This window comes from Clupea harengus, chromosome 16, assembly GCF_900700415.2.
Source record: "Clupea harengus chromosome 16, Ch_v2.0.2, whole genome shotgun sequence".
Classification (NCBI taxonomy): Eukaryota; Metazoa; Chordata; class Actinopteri; order Clupeiformes; family Clupeidae; genus Clupea; species Clupea harengus.
The window spans coordinates 11,508,563-11,523,346 of record NC_045167.1 but is presented as its reverse complement, the minus strand read 5'-3'; positions in this window follow the sequence as shown (position 1 = coordinate 11,523,346).

The following is a 14,784-nucleotide window of genomic DNA, read 5'->3' as shown; positions in this document are numbered from 1 at the left end:
GGCTGCTTTCACAAATACAGAAAACAACCCACGTGGCTAGTGTTTTGCCTATGTTATTGTCCAAATGCATGAGATCTATGAAATGTGATTTACCCGCCCAGGGTTTGGCTCATGGCTTTCACAGAATCATGACATCCTGTTCACAGAATGCATCACAGCACTATCAGTCTACGCTGTCAGCTGTATGACATGATTGATAGATCTATCAGTGCGAACTATTTCGGTTGACTTGCCAGGACAATTTCTCTCAATGTGCAACACATAGTTTGCCACCTGGGGTCAGTGTTAAATAGCAACATGATCATGTACACCAAATGAACATAGAAATACTGAAAGACCTTGCCCATCATATAGTTTAACAAAAACCATACACAACATACTTCACAGGATAAAGTAGCTACCTGTTGAGGATCATGTTTCACTTACTGCATTAAAAGATTGTACAGCATACTCTTATGGCATACAGTGCTTCTTTCAGTTCTAATAAGTTTTGAAAGATTCATGGCGACTCTCATTCCAAACCTCTTACTCAAATATATCTCCCACGGACATGCCTCTATGTTTCTCTCTTTTTTGGAGCCAAAATGTTTGCTGCTTTTCAGCGACTCTGCAGAACACGGGACCACATAGCCGACCACACACCACTAAATGGGATAACTGCCTCAGTGTGCTGAGAATGCCTTGGCAAAATATTAATGTGTTTACATCCAGACCACTCCATAACTTCACCGAAAAACATTCAGTTTTTGTTTTTAAAGCACTCCTCCACTACACACGGTTACAAATGAGTGAATGTGAAACCTGCTGTGAAATATCTCCACACTTGTACGTTTTTCAAATAATCCAACCCGATGGCTTTCACTTTTAAGGGATCTTAAATCGACTCAAACCAAAACTTAGACTACATTTACAACGCCTCTCAGAGTAGACATGTGATTCATGTGTCAGTAAACTCCAGTCAGAATTGGCCACTTGTATTGGCCTTGTATTTGACTTACTTGTATTTGAATTACTTAATTATTAATTATTTATGCAATTATTTATTTAATAGCTTTCACGGTGACTGTAAGGAAGTCCACCTCGATTTAGTTTTGAGTATTCTGCTGTAGACACTGGGGCTGCACACACACTCAGCAATACAAAAGCCTGAGGAAATGGAACACTGCACATTGGCATATATTGCTCGGCTCAGTTGCTGCCTATAGGAGGCACTAAAGAGCTTGTACTTTGCAGAACAAACAGTCTGGTATCACTTACAGCCACAATTAGCCACAGAAGTTTCGTGAGAAAGATACCACAATAGGTGACATAGGTGATGTGATAGGAATGGATAGTGACCACATTTTCAGATAATATAAAAAGGTGGGTGCAAAACCCCAGCTTGAAAATCTCTCCTATTTGTGTGCGTGTGTGTGTCTGTGTGTGTGTGTGTGTGTGTGTATGTGTGTGTGTATGTATGTGTGTGTGTGTGTGCGTGCATGCGTGCGTGCGTGCGTGTGTGTGTGTGTGTGTTCCTAAACAATGCTATTTTCAAATTTCTCCTCTATGGACAGATTACAGGTTAGGCAGACCCTCATGGCCACTGAAATCATCAAGTGGGTTTTTAATCCGAAAGCTAAATTCAGGTTTCACATCTAGCTTTCCAAGGAACCTGTTGTCTTGTACTGTTTCTAACCATTTCAATACGCATGCAGAGGGTACGCTGGTCAAAACTGTAGAGTCTGGAAAATAATTTTTGGTGGTTGTGTGCCTCTTTAGGGTTTGTGAGAGTACCCATGTTTGAATACAAAACATGAGCTGTCTTTCAATTTTATGCTTACTGAGGGTTTGCCATGATTGAAAATGGTGTTCTATAGTTTGGGCATATATGATGCGACGGTGTATGTGTGGACAGGCTCTTAAATGTAGCTGACAAGATTGGCAAGGAACACTGGAATACACTAAACACACTTACGAGAGAGCACACACACGCACACACACAGACACATATGCACAATTTCACCACCTCCCTCCGAGACAAGGTGGGTGGGTTGAAGAGACATAGAGCAGCTGTGTTTTTACACAGCCCCACAACCAGCACCTCCACCAAATAAAAACACAGACACACACACACACACATATACACACACGCATGCACACACACACGCACACACGCACACACACACACACGCGCACGCACGCACGCACACACACACATGAACGTCATTAGCACTCAACACATCTTTCCCTACCTTTTTGCTGTTCCACAAATGCTTGACATTTTAACAGAGAACTAGTAACAGGTATGCTGTGTGAGTGTGTGTGTGTGTGTGTGTGTGTGTGTGTGTGTCTGTGTGTGTGTGGTGTGTGGTGTGTATGTGTGTGTGTGTGTGGTGCGTGTGTGGTATGTGTGTGTGTGTGTGTGTGTGTGTGTGTGTGTGTGTGTGTGTTTGTGTGTGTGTGTGTGTGTGTGCGTGTGTGTGTGGAGGTTGGGTAGCCCACACAGAATCAACCACAGAATAAACACCACCACCTCACAGAATCGGGATGCGGGGGATGGTGTTTTCTGGGGAGGGGGGGTTGTGGAGGTGGGGAAATAGGCCTCATAATCAGCTCTCTGTTGGGGGTGAACCCCCACCCCTAACCCCTAAACCCCAACCCCCCCCTCTGGATCCACAGTAAAGTGAGAGCCCCTGGAGTGCATCCATCCCTACCCAGCCAGGTGGGGAGAGAGGTGAAGGGATTGGGGGAAGGGTTCCCTTTGTTATTTACTTGTAAACTTTTTTTGTACCTATGTATTCCACCATCCATTGTGTTATAAAACTTCATCAAAATCAGAGGAAAACTCACTGCTGTGTGTCTGTTTTGGCTGGAGATTTGATTTGGTTTCTCAAAGTTCTATGATTTTCATCTTGCAGTAAATATCGTAAAGGAACTTCTCCTGACCATATATTTCACCACTAAGAATTATGTTGACTTTATCTGTGATACAAATACTACATCTTCCATTTCCTCTCCATTTCCAGCCTTTAAGACTGACTATTTTATCTCTTTCCATGGAAGTGTTTGTCACCTTGTTACTATGTAGTGACAGATAAGGACAGAACCTGTTGTGAGTTAATGTTTTATATCTCTCTTAGCTGGAGAATGACTCTAGATTGCAGCCTGGGTTGTCTGCTATGGACCCAATCACTGATGATATGGTATTGGTCTGCCGAAATCTGTAGAACAGGAGCATGGAGGTATTGTACCTGGAGAGAGTTACAGATTACTACTATCATTCATTTCAATAGCCAGTGATATGCTAGCTACTTCCGCCCAGCAAGTGCGAAAATGACAGGCGCCATCTTGCTTCATGGTGCTTTTGGCACCAAAAGTACAAAGATTCAATAGCCTGAGCTGCAAATGCCACAGGATCAGTGCAACCATAGCAACCAAACCCCTACATTGATCAGCCACACTTGATTGAAGGGTTAAAAACAGCCGATGGGACACAAACCTCTTGGCACCAAACTGCCTGATGCTAACTGGCTGAAGCTAACCTTCTGTAGCCTGACCCTGTGATTTGGAGCCCCAGGTCTGTTCTGGAGCCAGCTGTTGTTTGGTCGGTTCATCCATCACTCACCTGTCAGGTCCCCCATGAGGTGTTCTGAGGTTCACAGCACAAGTCTCTTCCCCCCAACCTCCCTTTTCCAAACAACCCAAGAATCCAACACCCAACATAACCCAAGAGGAAAAATATTTCCTGTTTTCAACCACCTGGGTCATGCAACACATGCTGATTACTCATCTGGAGGTTAATTTTAGTGTGTAATGTTTAACTGGGCCCGTGTGAAGGGCCTCTGACTACATTTTTGACTTTCATATTAAGTCACAAGAGAGATATCAATGACATAATCCTTATATGAGTCCAATATAATTATCTCAAGGGATCACTGGTTCGAGAAGGCTTTGCTTTCATCTGTGAGGTAGCTCTCCAACAATAGGCCAGCCATTGTTAAAAGCACTTGAGATATAAATTGGAATTGAACTGAGAATTCATTGTTCTGTCTTCACCATGTCTTAGATTTCATTGTGTAAAAAAGCAAAGGTAGAGAGCATGGTAAATAGATGGAGCTGTGTCTGTGTCTGTGGCCAAACTAAACCACAGATTGTCAGGGAGAAGAGAAAGAGATCTCTTCTTAATCTCTCTAAGACCATTCTCTTATTTCAAAGTTGAAGAGGGATTTTCCTTGCCATTCTTATGTAGGACGGTGCCTTTCTAGGGAACAATTCAAATAACTCCCTGTTGGTTTTGCCTCTGACTGATAGGTGGATAATCTGCGCAAACTGTTTTAACAGCTGCTGATTCCTTATCATTGGTTCGGACTCCATTGCTAATTTCCCTTGGTGGGGAGAGGGCAGTCTGTGGGTCACTGAGTCAGTTTGGTGGTGGGGGGCAGTGACAGAGTGGGAGTTGTTTTCTTTACTCGACAGAGATGCATCCTGACAGAGGTGTTATTCTTCAACCCCCTCACCCATGACAAAGTCTCTGACAACCAAACCATGAGATTGTGCCAATGATCTGTTGGATATAACCACTATTAAACTAAAACGTATATAAAAAAAACCAGAGCAGAGAGTAAAACTCAACACAGGAACTGCCCAACTGATGATAAGATTATTTATATCAGGTATTATTATCAGGTTCTGTTTTTTTACTCTCTTTTAAATAAAGTGAATACAATGTGCCCTTTCTCTTTAGAGGAAATATGACTTCTTCTTCTTCTTCTTCTTCTTCTTCTTCTTTTTCTTCTTCTTCTTCTTCTTCTTCTTCTTCATCATCATCGTTGTCTTCTTCTGTCCAAATGGTTGATCCATGGTTCTGTCCAGTGTTTGTCCCCTGACAGCACATTTCAACATAGTCCATTTCAGGAGGAGCTGAGAGCTACTGTTGATAGGGGCAGTTAGTCTCTCCAGTGACTTATGGTGGTGGGGGTAAAACGAAACTGTAGAGTCCTTCAACGCAAAAGGGGGCTGTGTAGAATGCAGCCACTGTTGACACTGGGCAGCCATTAGTGTCGCAAAGCTTTCTGGGAATATGGAGCGGAAAAGGGAGTGGAGGTGGACGGATGTTGACGGATGCTTGGTTGGGCTTGTCTAATGAGAAAAAGATGGAGGCAAAAGGGGGATTTTGAGTCATGACGACAACTGCCATGTGCACAGGCACGGTTTTCTTCTTTCACTTTTCTATTTCTACACTTTTGGATTTGAGATGTGAGCTTTGTGAGCTTTTGTGCAAATGAGCTTTGTGAGGGCATCAGAATCAGAATCAAATGTGTTGACTGTTTGACTCTGGTCAGTGGTGGTTTTCAGGCAAGGACAATATACAGTTTCTATACATACATTATACAGACAGTATAGGCATGATAGAAAAATAAACAATGTATATAAAGTGCAAGTTTGTGTGGCAGCGCGAGCAAACAGCGATAGGATGACAGGGATCTGTCCAGAATCAGAAACACTGGACTACACCTATTCAATTAGTTAGCTGCTATTTTTGTGGTCCTGAGGGTTCCGACCATTTTTCACAGGATAAAAATCAAAGAAATTGTCCTAAAAGGATATGGAAGAGTAGAATATGCTAGTGCCATATTTTACTAACACCATCCTTTTCAAAGTTTGCATCTTGGAATCAACATCATGACATATTGACATATGACATATATGTGACGTATGAATGACAAGCTGTGCATGGCTTTCACACTTCCTTCCAGTTGAAAAACAAATTCATCCCAGTGTTTCAGTATGCAGGTAATAACATAGCAATCATGTGTGGTGTTTGAAGAGATCTAGGCTTCACACGTGAGAAGAAACATATGATTGTCGATATATATTTCATTAAAAGAAAGGAAAAGGAAAGTTTGTGTGTGTGTGTGGAGGGGGGGGGGGGGGGGTTCTTCCCTCTTGGCTTTGGGATGACAACATAGCAGCAACACACTCTCATTAAAATAAACCGTCAATAAAGCAGTAAAGTAGTACTTGCCCCTAAAGTCATTGTGTAGCTGACTGCGAGCTGAACATACCTAGTAAAGCAGAGTTTGTAGCAAAATGGCTAAGATGTTGTAAATGTCATGCATTCATAAAACATTACATCTTCGGTACGTTTAATAGCAGTGATTATAGGCCCACTGTGACATCTCCTTGGCTCTTCAGGTTTTGTGGTCACTGTGAGGACCAGGTTCAAAACAGTGGGGGCTGTGCGGAGCGGGATTCATTAAGGATAATTACATACTTAATAGATGCATAAGGGGGCATGGATGTGGATGAACTGTCTAAAGTGTGTGTGTGTGTGTGTGTGAGTGTGTGTGTGAAAGAGAGAGAGAGAGTGTGTGTGTGTTTCAGACACAGCGGTTTCATGTCTGACTGAAGATCTGTCTTTTTCCTTTCTAATTCTTGCCCTCGACTCCTCAAAAATGGTGAGGTACTGTTACTTCTCAATAATTTCTCAGTCATAAAACCTTCACCGTTTTTTGTCCTCTCTGGCTTGTCTAGTGACCCACCGCCACCGCCTTGCATTAAATCTGACGGCTCTCTGAAAGGGGCGCAGCCACTGGATGGTCTGAGGCATCCCTGAAAGTCAGCTGAGGTAATGGCATACAGATGGATCTGTGCAGATGGATCGGTTCTCTCTCTGTCTCTCTTTTTCTTTCTTTGTCACTTTCTCTCGCTCTCTCTCTCTCTCTCTCACCCTCTCTTTTCTTTTGGTCATTCTCTCTCTGTCTCTCTCTCTCTCTCTCTCTCTCTCTGTGTCTGTTCTTCACATTCGTCTCCACAGTTCTGATGCGTCACACTCTTCTCTTCTCTCCACTGACGTCATTGGTCTCTTTTTAACAGAGCTGGAGAGCCTGTGTGTGTGTGTGTGTGTGTGTGTGTGAGAGTGTGTGTGTGTGTGTGTATGTGTGTGTCAGAGTGGTAATGTCTTTTGCTCTTTTTTTTTCTACTCACCATTTTCAGAAGATGGATTATGTTGTAGCATCTGGAAGACTCATGCTCTGCTGGCTCCCCTCCCTTCCCTCCCTCCCCCCTCTGGTGACATGATTATGAAGAGAAATACAGACCCTCACACAGACACATTACTTACCTGGGAGGGAAACTGCGGACAGAGAAAATCTCACCTGAGAGAGTAAAGTTATTTATGTCAGATCTGTCCTGCAGTAATCTAATCATTACATTTGGAGGGTCCAGGACTCATACCTTACATTGACCAAACACTGATTCCTCAAGCCATTTTGAATGAAATATAAAACACATAATGAATTTCTCCACGACTTACCAGAGAAAGGTTATGTGTGTTCTTTGGATTCCGACCACAAACAAGTGTAGGCATTCATCTCTATTTTAATATTTCAATTTAAGCTACTACAAAAGTAACCTCACTCACCTTTTAAACCAAATCCTTATTGATATTTAACTGTGAAAAATATATTTACATTTATTTCTCATTCAACAAAGGTAACCAGGACAAGTTTTTGTTGTTTTGTTTTTCCTTTTCAGGGGAAGTCCGATTAGCCATGCAAGGGTTTTGCTTACATGGCAATGACTGCATTGATTAACATTAGAGTAATTCAATTATATGAAGACCATACCAACCCAATTCAGAAGGACTAAACCAAACCAGATAAGGTTACATGTGGGCTTGAACATAGGTTTCAGGCATTTGCAGTTTCCAGACATTTATTGTGATGAGATTAACTTGTACAGACACGCTATTAACTCTAGTTAATGTTGTCAGGCACGGACAAGAACTCCCCCCCCCCCCCCCCCCCACCCCCATACATATTCTGACACAGATCAGAGACAAATCTGTTCTGCTCATTATCCATGTCAACTGCTATTCTTTGATTACTAGATACACTGATTTGAACGTATGTCAATCCATCGTGAAGACAGCAAACCTCTGACTTTATTAGTGTTCAATTTCAAGGTTTAGCTGCACACAAAACTAATCGAGTAAATTATAATGGGTCATGTTACATATTAACTGGTTCAATGATGTGTAGTTCCGCCAAATCAATGAGAGATTGATGGACAGAGAAGTGGGGCAGTGGAGTGTAGTGGAACCAGCTGCACAGGAGGTCACTGAACAGGCCAAATCAAAAACATGGCTCAAGGTGCTCCAGGATCATTCACATACACAGTGAGGTTATCCTACTCCCAGTATAGCTTTGTGGTTTGTATTGATCAGTCCTGGGCACTATGAGTTCTCTACACTTTTTCTTTCATCTAATTTATGAAGAAGAATTACCCCACATGTTGTTGTCTCAACTTCACACTGGCTTTTACGTAATATCTGTGTTGCCACCCAGTAAGGAACTTAGTACATTATAACATGAGCTGTATTACACTCCAGTCGGAGACAGCTTCATTTTTGGCCTCTCTCTTCAATCAGACACGGAAAATTGAAGGCTTTGTGAGGATTGATGTTAATTTAACAGGATTATTAGACTGTGAACAATTGGAAAAGAAGTGCTGGAGGGGACACTGTAATTAGATTTCAGGATAATTCAATACTTCCTCCACTGTAGAGAACAAATTTGTTTTGCCCTGACTGGTGCACTGAGAACCAAATGGGCCTCTCTTTGCAGACATAATGTCAATACATACTATTTAAATGTGCAAAATCTGATTCACAAAAATAATTTGCATGCATTATGCGGCTCTCTGAAAGGGGCGCAGCCACTGGATGGTCTGAGGCGTCCCTGAAAGTCAGCTGAGGTGAAGACAACAGCAAGGACATGGAGACAATTCCTATGATGTGTGAATACTACTCAAAATGTGTGTGTCTATGCTGTGCGTTGTTCTAGATAAAAGTGTAAAAGTCACTGTAATAAGATTCAGTGGAAACATCTAACTAATTCCAACAGACTTGTCTAAAGTGAATTATTAAATGTAATATTGACCACTGATTTAGTATTGCTCTGCCATGATGATTCACACTCATGATACCCAGCAAAAAGAGACATATAAAATGAATAACCTCACCTCATGCCATCCTCTCCTCCTCCATACCTGTGAGTCTGCAGACTTGCCACACAGGAGCGAGGTTCATTTCATATTCATGGTGTCTGGATTTGGATTTGCGGTGGAGAGTGTGATGGGACCTTAGTGTGAAGACCTTGTCAGTGCAAACCTCTTGGGCGATCAGCTGGTGCTCATGCTCAATGCCAGCGTCTGTCTGTTTTTTTTTTTTTTTTTCAGGAGGCACGTACCTTAACCGCAAAATATGTGTGCACATACAGTGCTCTCCTTTCATAAGCTGGCCCAGTGAGCACAGGGGTCTTGTTTTAGCTTGGGCTCTCTCTCACAAGCCTTATTGGTCTCCAGCCATGTGGTACGGGGCTGAAATACTGACCACTTCTCCAGTCACTCAGTCAACGATCATCAACAAACCCTCTCTCTCTGTCTCACACACACACACACACACACACACACACACACACACATTTGCAGACACACACACACACACTTATATGCAGGCAAACACACACTTATGCATCGGCAAACACACAGAAACACCCACACACATACTTATACACACATGTTCACACAGGGGACTAGTCTGTGACTGTGACAACGGGACACTGTTGGGCCCAAGTGCTGAGGGCCTCTGGGAAATGGGGAAGTTCAGTCTGTAAGTTTGGGAGAACAACCTTGTTTGTTTCACATTCGGAGCAGTTAAGATTCCTCGGGTCAGCTTGTCATAAACTGCCTTGGATGTCAGGTCATCCAGCTATGCTGTGGATCTAGCCAGTCTCACCTGGGGATAGTGGAGAATTCATATCAACAGTGCCAAACAGTTTACATGAACTTACTTCTGTAGTTATAAATCATATGGAAAAGGCATTGTGTCTTCACAAATGTACAATGTTGCATTGACAAAATGAGCGAAGTTTCTTAGCAATAGTCACTAAGACTTAAATTGCACTTTAAAGAGAATAAAAACTGAAACTATTCGAATGGGACATACATTTATAGCTCTTGCTCATACCAGTAGGAATGTTGAGTCTGCAACACCATCCATAGCTGAGCACCAGCGATGTCATGTGGCATATTTTAAAGTGTATACACAGACAGGCTCTGGCGAAGGTATGCTGAGGTAAATTTTATTAGTGTAAACATGATCTGCCGCCATAGCCTGCAGAGATCGTATACAGTCAGAGACACACACACACACACACACACACACACACACACACACAAATATATACACTCACACACACACATGCAGAGATACACAGAAATACATAAACACTTGCATAGACACTAACAGACAGAAATTTGCAAATGTAAAAATGCATATTTGCACATACTGTCACACAAGCCCAGACACATAATCAGTCTACCACTCACACATGGGCACCAATACACAGACACACACACACTCACACACTCACACTCACACACGCGCGCACGCACACACGCGCGCACACGCACACGCACACACACACACACACACACACACACACACACACACACACACACACACACACACACACACACACACACACAGAGAGACACACATGCGCATGCACACACTTGCACAATACCTCCTCCTCAAGTCTGTCAGCCTCCAACTTTCCATCGCAGCGCTCCCATGTTTGTTCTGGCTTAGGGGGCTATACCTGCCGCAAAGCAGGCTGGGAAGGACACTTTTTTTAATAGCTGTTGCTATTCTGAGTATAATGACTGGCAACTGGCCACCTTGCAGAAACACTGGCGTTAGCGGCGCACAGACTGAGTGACGAGCCAACCCCGGGACGTGCTCCTGAATACTGCGCTCTGCCAAAGCTATCCCTTTCAGGGTTCCAAGAGAGCACTCAGCTCGGTGCAAGCTCGTCTTTGGATGGGAGCAGCAACAACGCTGTCCCCCACTGCTGGAGCATCCTGGGACGCCCCCCACACCACCACACCACCACCACACACACACACAGACATACACACACACACACACATACACACGGCCGCCACAGTCATGCTCTCCGTGTGAGGTGCCTCTCATCCATCATGCAGGCTTTAGTGAGGCCAAATGAGGTGGCAACATTAGTTTGATAAATGCCCGCCACCTACCGCGACCCGAAAAGCCTGGCATACGTGGTGGAGACAGAGTTATTTCAGCCCCACCTTAAAGGTGCAGTCCGCGATTCAAATTCAGTACCCTTTTTGTCAAAATCAGCGCAATACTCGACGAAGCCCTTAAGCTGTCCATTCAGTTTGTACGCTCACTCTGGTGTGGTTATGTTCATGGGAAACATAGTGGCCTGGAACGAGGCATAAACAGCTCCAGCCAATCCACCCATTGCTTCAGGAGCATGGAACAAAGTGTGGGTTGTAATTTGATTGACTGTTGAGTGCAAATATCAATAACCTTTTGCTGGAATAATAGGCTACGCCTTTAAGTTTTCTCCTAATGCACATCACAGTAAGGTGAACTATAAAAGGCTTTGTTATTCTATAGCATGGTAAGTGTGTTACAGTACTACTATAACTAAATAAATAAATTGTGATAATTTACTTTCAACAATTACTAAAACTGTTTAATAGTCATATATACACAACGTATGACTCTGTGACTCTGTGGATGCTGGGAGACTCCAAAGAGACACATGCCTCTAGATACAGAACTAACAATGCGCTACCCACTTGCAAGAGCAATCAAAATAAAAGTATAGATGCATAGTGAAGAATACTTTTGGACACATCCGTTGTTGCATGGCATTGTGAGTTTCGTTCCATGCACTACTACTCTGCAGCAGCAGCCCATTGGGTACAGGGTAGCATCTTTCACTTTTTTTTCACAAGATTTTTTTGACATTTCCCATTGTGAACCAGATGTGTTTACTCACCTCATTGCCTTCACTGAACTGAATTTTCTTTTTTTTTTTGTCTCCTCATTCTCTTGTGCTCTTGATAGTTCAGAAAATCTGCACACGATAATAACCATCTTACTGTGTTCCAGCTACAGTCATTCCCATCAAAACTTGGTTACTGTCTTTAAGTAAAATCAGATGTGCTGTGGTAACTCTAAAGCCATTCCGTGATATAGTTTGTTTCCCCCATGGGAGCCGCATTTTACTGTACGCTCACAGTGATGTCAGCAATACGTTAGACTTGCATCACTTCAACCAGCGTCTGCTTACTTTTATGAATTTTCTTTTGTCTCATGCCATGTCATGGCCATGGACTCTTTAACATGAGGTGAAAGTCCACCTCCTCAAGTTGCCATTGCCAGTAAGTGAATGAAATCTCAGTTTGCAAGCTCTTGGCTTACATTTGTACTACGACTAAAGTTGAAGATGGAAGGACTGGAAAATTGCCTATGGGTTTTCCAGGAGAGTTTGGAGAAGAGCATTCACAGACACAAGGAAACAATGTACTTTCTTTTGTCTTTGGCTTAACTATTGCCCAGCACACACCTAACACATTCTCTCTATTGTTCGGCATAGGCCAACCTCAGCCTTCAGGTCATATAATGTTATTTCTCTTGCAGTTCTGTCATATATACTTATGACTCACAAAGTGTAGGTTCATTGCCATATATTGTGTTGCTTGATTAACAAACTAAATGGCAGCACCTTTACAGTTTTAATAACCAAATCAGTTTTTACAACCCTCACTATATCCCAAACAAGAGCTAAATAAGAAGGCAATATTCTTGAGATCTGTTGGGGAACTGGACACTATTTCACATAACAGCCAACTTAGCTAGTCTCCGTAGGCCATATGCCCGTTGAGTGAACAACTATTTGCAAGGATTTGGAGTATGGACAATGTTTGACTGATCAAATCAAATCAAATCAAACTTTATTTGTACGGCGCATTTCATACCAGGAGGTAACACAATGCGCCTCACAGTAGGAAAAAGGCGGGGGGGGGGGGGGGGGGTGTTTACAAACACTTGTAAAGACACACAGATTTTTTAGAGATAAATAAACAGGAAATTACGTACTAACCATACTGGCACCGTAAAGGACTGCTCAGCACAGTTATCGTCAAACTAAGAGACAGCTGCTGGGGTGGGTTACAAACACTTGTAAAGACACACAGATTTTTCAGAGATAAATAAACGGGAAATGACGTACTAACCATACTGACACCGTAAAGGACTGGTCAGTACGGTTATCGTCAAACTAAGATATGATAAAAGTATGTAATACATCAATCATGCATATGTTATATCATTCTGTGCCGTATATATTCATGTAACTCCTTTTTGACATAGTGGTTTGTTTGGTTCATTCTAAGGTCCCTGTGCACATATTGTCTTGCACTAATCAATACATGATGATTGTCAATGGATTTCACATAAAATAAAGAGGCTTTTCTTTCTCGTATGCGTGTCTGACAACACAGTGTTGACAGCATGAAACATGCTTACTATTTTTAAAGTTTATTTTCAGGCTTTTCTAGACTTCATTGATGGCACATTGGCGACCAAGCAGGAAATTAGTTGGTGAGAGAGATAAGGAATGGGGATGAGAAATGACCACAGGCAAGACTCAAATCTGAGTCATCACAGACTCTCAGGCCCATGTGTGTGGTGCGGGACGCCAACACGGCCATTTCATTGTGGCTCCCTCGCAAACATCTAAGTATTTATGGTAATTTTTCAATTTGACTGTCATCCCTCCATTTCCTCTGGCTATATCCCCCTCCTCTGATTTATCTCTGTGTGGCTGCATCTCCATTGGCCGGGATCTGCTCCAGTTAGACCATTTCCCTCTAGGGCGGCAAGTGCAAAACAATGACTGGACTTGTCAGTTTGACCACATCATCTGGAGAGCACTCACATGATATGTCTCACTACCATGACACCTGGACGAGTGCAAAAACCAAAGAGCATTGGGATGAGGTCATAAGTGCCTAGGAGGAATAAATAGACTTGTGGTCAGATGTGATCAAAGGACATCTCGTTCCCCTTTCAATGCAGACCAAATGCATACCATTAACAGGAAATAATTATGGCTCTATTGTTTTGGTGTGGATTCATCGGCATCATAGAGGTGATGACAGGCTGAGAGAGAGAGAGAGAGAGAGAGAGGATTAGTTAACTGTGGTGTTGCCTTTAACAGTAAAGGGTGTGAAAGCTGGGTCACAACTAGTTTTACACTTTCAAAGCAAATCATCTTGTCTTTCTAATGCTAACAGAGTTCCTCTCTCACCCATCCCCACCCTATGGGAGTGGGAAGTCTGCGCCCATTTAAATGTGTTAGGCTGACAATCAAAGAGAAGCTCAACAAATAGTGTATTGCCCAGAGATGGTCTAAGTGATATAACCATTATATTGTCAATTATAGCCATCTAATTATGACAGCAATATTCTAGTCTATTTATCATGAAGTTATAGATTAACATCCCTTTTAATCTACAATCGAATGCTTTTGCTCGAATTGTGATCCATTATGTGTAGGGTATTAAATTACTACAAATTCCTGTAATCATGAATTTCATGACAAGAGAAGCCAGGTCTAATAAACATATTTTCCGAGGACCTCAATTCGCAACAAACACATACATTGAAAGTTGTGAAATTTAGTGTGTGTAGGTGGGTTTTGTATTATGACAATAGAAAAGCCTATACTTTTGCAGTAAAAGTTACATTCGTATTCATTATAAAGCAACCAATGTTGTCTACGAATTCGCAAACCTGGATTTCAAATCGGTTTCATATTTGACTTTTAACGAATTGATTACGCACCAATACCCCTAAAGATACCGAATTAATCGAAATATTTTCACATCCAACAACAGCCTCGTTGTTACCTA